The following is a 7,255-nucleotide window of genomic DNA, read 5'->3' as shown; positions in this document are numbered from 1 at the left end:
TTATTTGGGGGGGGCGGGAAGAAAAGTATTTTTTTTTCCTGCAGCACGTTACATTAATGAGCTGCATAATTTTCTTTCCTTTCCTTTTTTTCTTGTCCCTTTGAATTTTTTGATTATTTGTTTGTTTTGGTAATCTCTAGCTGCTTTGGCACCTCTGAGGATCAACAAGTAGTAATGCTTTGCATGAATGTCCCCAAATATAGATTTCTCCTTTGTTTTAGAGCTGAGCTTTGAAGCCAGTGGCACCTGAAAGCCATACTTTCATCACGGAACTGGTCTTTTGATGTAATGACCTCATGTTTCTGGACATTTTGATCAAAGGGCTCTATTTTGGAGCTCTTACCCACACATGACATGATGAGATCATGACCAGGCTGATTGAGAAGTAGCTGTGTACACAACAACCAAAGAGCAAAGAGAGAATGAGGCAGCCATGTGCCATCTTTGCATCCACCTTCACACATCTCCTCCTCGGATTTCAGTCTTGAGTTGCATGATCAAGGGCTGGTGATCAAGGTTTGCTTTCTGCAGTCCAAGGGTTCAGATGCCCAGAATATCCTATAATGCTTGGGTTTCCAAGTGACCCTAAAGATTATCTCATTCCAACACCTCTGCCATGGGCAGGGACACCTTCCACTAGACCAGGTTTCTCAGAGCCACATCCAACCTGTCCTTGAGCACTTCCAGGAATAATCTTTGGCAGGAGGACAATTTCTCAGTTCACATAAACATGCCTTGTGTGAATCTCGGTATACCCTCTGGAAAAGGCTGCCATGGTTGCAGCAATGGCCCTCTCCAAAACACAGGACATTGTCACTGTTCACCTGTGTCACAGGGAGCAGACAGAGTCATTGACAGACCAGCTAATTCATCCAGGGGAGACTGCTAAGGAGGCAGGTAGCATGTTCCTTTCCTCTAAACAAAAATATTCCTGTGGAGAGTGTGAGGAAAGCAAAGGAAGAGCTGAAACATGCAGGGAGTTGGAGCTGTTGGGTGGCAAACGTCTTGCAGAGATTTCAGAAAGTGAGGGACAATTCAGCTGTTCAACTGTAACATCAGATGAAAGGCTCTTTCCTGCTATGATAAGGGTTAAATAAATACCATTAGATCATCTGTAGGAGTAATTCAGAAGGAAAATGAATCTCTATTAATTGGGGTTAATCCCTCTGTGTTGATGAGGAGTTAACCATGCTCGCTGAGCAAAAATGACGAAGCCTTGCTCTCAGTTACCTTGTGCAGCCGCTGTTTTCAGCACTCAGGACTATGAAGCTGTTAAGTGAGGGCCAAATTTGGCTCAGAAAGTACTAAATCCAATTGAATGCATGAGGGGGAGCCCATGTTGGAAGCATTATCCACCAAACGGAACAGGCCAAGTTTTTAACATGAGTTCATAAAAATTTCTCATTACTTTGTCTAGTTCCAGGGATTTAGGTTTTAAAATAAGTTTTGAACTGTCTGGTATGAGCAGTACACATATATTTAGCAGCAATTTACAAAAGAAAAAAACCCTGTAAATGGAAGTATGCAGCAAAATACTGTGTCCAGCACTGCAAATAACCTCTGTTGATTCTTATTTATGTTCTCAGTGTCTGAGAGAGGAATTTTAATACAAATCTTTGTTTTGTTTTACTCACCAGATTTTGTAAAATAATCACCTCAACTTACTGCTTGTAGAGGTTTGTGGTGTGCAATCTTTGTGGATAATGAAGCAGAAATATGGCTCTAAAACTGCTGAGCAATGTGAGAGTTGCAAGTCCCACACTTGTACAGCAAAGAGTGAAAACAAACCTGTGAAAATGACAAAATCAGTTTCTCAGGCCCCAAGATTAAATATGTTTTAAAATATTGAATGACAGCTTTTTTCTAGTTATTACAAATATCTTGAGTCAGATTTGTATGTGACACAGCCCACTGCTCACATAGAGCATAATTTTTGTAATCTTTGTTATTGCACAAATCTACTCAATGTGATTCCCAGTAAGTTCAGAAAACAGAAATTTGCTCATTTCCACACTGCTGACAGAGCATTCAGAATTATCCCAATAGATGAGCCGAATCTCAGGTCAGAGCATGATCCATGAGTTTATGCCCTAAGGATAAAACTACCAGGAAGGATTTTTTTTTTTTTTGTGCAGAGAGCGAGAGCTCAACTGCCACATTCACAGTGTCTACACCATGCTATCACATGTTTGAAGACTTTAGGAGGAAGAATCTGGTCAGCTGGAGAGCTGATGGGAAGAAGAAGTGGGAGATGGATGGGGCAATAATTATTACATGGCCTCCTTGAAAACTAGATCCCTCAAACACAAAAAATGCAGCCCTCAGGATCCTTCTGATCCCAGAATCTGACTCAGAGGCATTTATTCCTTAGGTCAATAATCTTGGATTCCTGAGACTTGGCATCGGAACATGGTACTTGTCCTAGGCGGGGGTAAAGGTGAAAAAACCCCTTCTCCCACCATAATCAGATAACAGCAATTATGCAAGAGAGAGTTCTCATGGGAACCGTTTTGTCTCAAACTCCCATGGCTTTTTAAAATTTTTTTTCCACAGAAATGGAAGATATGGGTTTCTGAGAAAGGGCCTGCTGCCTGTAGTTTTCTCAGAAGTATATAAGGGTGCTGGAGAACAGAGAACTTAGGCAGAAAGAAGAAAATTCTTATTGATTAGAGCTTTTTAATCATCTATTTTCCCTTCACTACAAAATTATGTGGTGAAGTTTCCTGATGGAGACCCTGATGCAGGGAGAATTTGCATGTGAGTGACAATGAAAAGCACCTCAGTACAGAGCCTGAATTGAGGAGAAGAGCTCAGAAATCCCTGTGGATCCTTTCTTTCTTTTCCTGAATGTCCAGGGAGATTCAAGGGTGTCAGTGGCACAAAAAGGGAGAGCAGTGACCGAATAGCTGCAGAACACACTTCTCCATTCACAACAGTCAGGCAAAGACAGCACAAGGACAACTCCATCATTTCAGAGGCTGATCCAGGGCATGCCCTTCATCTCCCTCCATGAGATCTCAAGGAGAAGGATCCATAATGCTGTTTCATAAACCACCTTTAAGAAATATCAAACCATTGTTGCAATGATCTGGACCTGCTCCACACAAAATGAAAGGCAAAATCTGGTGGGATTTTTTAACAGTATTTGCTGTTGAACAGTTTATTTGGATCCAGAATGTACAGGAAAAAAAATATATGAATAGTGAAAAGTATCTAAGTCACATTTAGAACTAATAAATACTCAGCTTTATTCTGATCTCATGCAGGTCTAATGTCTGACTTCAGTGCGATTAATCCATTTTTACTGATACAATAAAGGTTGGAATTACATGTGTGACATTTGAAAGCAGGTGGTGGGCTCTGTGCGAGCTCAGAGTCTCAATTTCTGTGTGCCATGTCGCTGCTGCCCTGTGAAGCTCCGTGATGGATGCTGATGGAATTATTTAATGGGATAGATTATAGGGACCTACACTTCCATGCTTTAAATTACCTCTGTCCTGCTTGGAGGGATATTGTTGACAGCTCTCAGATTGATTCAATGCAGCTCACCAGGCAAACCCTAGGGGTTTTCCATGCCACCAGCTAAGCAATCTCCCCTGAGAGCCACAATGCAGAGAATTCAACATCAACTCTGATTCTTGCTTCAGATGGAACTTCAGTGGTTTGGTTTTGTTTAAAGAAATTATGAGAAATCAAAGTAAGATGTGCAGGTACTGGCATTCAGAATTAAATTCTGAAATTCATAACTACTGCCAGCAAAAGAAAACATGGAGATGAAAGTAGCATGTGCACTCTGCAGGCTCAGTGAAGATGCTCTTGTTCAGAAACAAAACTGTTTTAAGTAACAGCAGTTCATCTGGAGAAAAGACAAAGATCCCAATCCTGTTGAAAGTGAGTTTCTTTTTAGTTCACCAGAGACTTAATGGTTTTGGCTTTCCCAGGCATTTTTCAGTAGGTATTATAGAGCATAATTAGCATGATAAATTTTACTACATTATAAACCTTCCAGAACTACAGCCTGAAATAAACTGAAATGGTTGATAATGGTTAAGCATCATGTCCTGAATTTTGAAGCCTCTAGCAGCCTTTAATAATGGCTCAGTTTGCAAATACAGTTTGACTTCGTGGCTAAGAAAATTTCCTTGATATTTTTCTCTTCATCTGCTTTTCCATAAAATCTTCATAAACACCAGAGATTTTACAGGGCCTAAACATAATCTGAAGTGTCCACTTCTGTCAGCCCTGAGGTCATCCATTCTCCCATGAAGTGTTTACTAAATATTCCATTGCCCCAAGCAATGGTTTGCTCAGTGGGAACAGTGCAGGCTCCATGAGTGAATAGCTAGAGTTCAGGAGGTGTGAATACAGACAATAACACATAAGGTGATATCAAGAAATTCACTGGAAAGCCAGAACTGGAGCTTAAAAAACCCCCCTAAATTTAGCAGAGAAAAGCAGAAAATGAGGAAAAATTAAATCCAGAAGTTTGCAAACTTAGGGGAAAAAATAAGCTGACCTTTGATAATAGCAGTAATTGGTGTTTTTTCCCCTAGAGGGTTCATCCCCCTCCGCCTTGCAAAATACATTAATTTCCCAGCAAAATAAAATATAATAGCTTGAGCTGAAATTCTGCTGTCAGAGAGATTTTTGTGCTTAAAACATTTAGTGGGTCTCTGCTAATAGTGTCTGAATGTACAGGATATAGATTCATTGTGGGAAAAAAAAAAAACAAAACAAAACAACAACAACAAAAAAAAAAAAAAAAAAAAAAAAAACACACAAAAAAAACCCCCCAAACCACATAACCACAATCAGGATTTACTGAGAGACAGTTCCATAGCTTGCATAAAAGACAGTTCCATAGCTGCATTAAAGTGGATTTAATTCACTCTAACTGCTTGCATAAGTCTTGATCCAAAATAACTCTTAAGTTCATGTCCAGTTTTAAAGGCAAAAGAGCTGTCAAGAAGTTGGTAAGATTAACCCTGTGCTTAAAACTGAACACATGCTCAAATGTTTTTAGGGATCAGGGTAATAATAAGGATCATTAGTGATTTTATTCCTGGAACTTATAGTTGTTCACTAAGAAAACTCCAAATGGAACAATAATATGATCAAGCCTCTTAGTGTCCATCCTACAAATTTTATTTTAAACTCCCAGGGTAAAAGAAGTACAAAAGATAATCTGTAAGCATTTAAGCCTTGATCCAAAAACCATGTAAGTTTGCAAAAAGCTTCAAAAAATTTCTGGTGGGTCCTGAGTTATGTGCTTGATAATTGAACCATGGTCAATAAAACACCATGGATTTATAGGGCAATGAAAAGAACACACCAAAAAAACCTGATCATTCATTGGTTTTAGAAATCAAAGCACAAAATTAGCAGTAAAGCGTTTGGCAGCACTTCACAAATTCTTCCTTGAAAAAGTCATTCCAATGAACTTGGATGTGAATGCAATTGCCTGCATGGGATGCTGGGGAAAGGGAAGGCAGTTACATACAGAGATAACTAGGAATGCCAGGGGGAAAAGTAATTCTGTGGATAACTGTGGGAACAACTTTAGACCTAGGGTGAAGTTATTGAGGTCACTTCAGTGACTGAGGTGCTCAAGTCAATGTCCAAAGGCAAATTGAACCCTTCCCTTCAAAGGACGGGTTTGACAGCAGCACTTTCTAAAAAGTGCTGAAGAAACAGAAAATCTTTTAGGTAATGATGATAGATTACTTACTCCTTGCCTTATATCTCTTATTCCAATACCTGCTTGAAGGCTGCTACAACTGCAGGTGAATATCTTAGTGACATGCCCGAAGAAAGCATTTCTCTGAATTTATCCCTCCTATCATCCATACACCCAAACCAAGACTTAAGCAAGTTGCTACTATAAAGTCCTACACTTTCCCAAGTCCTTGCTAGTCAGCTCAAAAAAATTATGGGAAATTTAGAGCAAACACACAGACTTAAATGCTGTTTAATGTCATCCTCGATGTCAGGGTAGGTGAGATCCTTCACTGTGGAAGTCCAGAGGTGTCAAAAGAAAAGGACCAATATCTGTCACTGCAGCTGGCAAACTGCTGTCAGGACAGCACTAACACTTGCCTTCACATCTCTCTTCCCTCCCAGCTAACTTCTTTTTCTGCTCTTATTCGTTCTCCAGATGAATTTATTAGTATGTCACTCAAATGTGGAAGACTCTATGGAAAGGTGGCCAAAATCAGACTGTGAGATGAATTTTTTGGCCAGATGGAAACAGCTTGGATGCTGCAGGATGGGCACCCCTGTCTTAGGGAGTGGTGAATTGCATCAAAGACTTAAAAAGAAGGACAAAGGATATAGACTCATTTTCTGTCAGGATCACAACCTTATTTGCAGACCACTTTGTTTGTCTCCTGGTCCAACATGCACTGACAGGCTAAAAAGAGCAACTACTTATGAGGAGAAAGGGGGTTGGGCTAAATGAGAGGGATTTTTGGGACTGATGGAGTGAAGTGCCCAGAAAACATGAGTCTAGTGCTTAATGGAATTCGTTTTCCTTTAAAATACTAAAAAATAGAATTTCTCACCACAGGTTTATACATTTATATATTATATATATATATATAAAAAATATATTTTTATATATAATATATATTATATATTTTATATATATATATTTATTATACATTTATTTAGTTATTGATTCCCTTTTTTCCCTTTTGTGAGTTTGAATTTTTTTTTTTTTTTCTTTTGACATACTCTGTAATGCCAGAAGCCTCCAATGGGCTGGAAGACTTGTCCCTAGCATAGGTTACATACAAATTCCAGCAGTTCAAATTAAGATCTTCTGTCAAGGGGAAGTCCCAGGTGCTTTCAGCACAAGTGTGAGCTCTGAAAATGAAGTTAAATCTGTCAACACTGACCAAAAATAAAAGGGTTCATAGGACAGAGATGGAAATCCCAGGACAAATGGCTTCAAATAAGGGAGAGGAGAGAGCAAGGAGGGGGAGTCCTTTGGATGTTTGGCAGTGGGGACAAAATACCAATCCTCAAATGTGCAGTTTGCAATAGAGATGATGAATTGGGTGCAAGACAATGACCCATTGCTGGGCTGGGCAGGTGACAGGGTCAATCAACTCTGGAAGACTGACCAAGGTTAAGTATTAGCTGGTGCCAGGGAGCTGCAGGCCACCCACACAGATCAAGTGGGAAAGCGCTAATGGGAAAGACATTTTGGGAGTTAAAAATATAACCGGTTCCTTAATCTGGGAACACAGCTGTA

The sequence above is a fragment of the Passer montanus genome, unplaced genomic scaffold (assembly GCF_014805655.1).
Source record: "Passer montanus isolate IOZ18808 unplaced genomic scaffold, ASM1480565v1 scaffold106, whole genome shotgun sequence".
In the NCBI taxonomy this organism is placed as follows: Eukaryota; Metazoa; Chordata; class Aves; order Passeriformes; family Passeridae; genus Passer; species Passer montanus.
Note: the sequence above shows the minus strand (reverse complement) of the source record.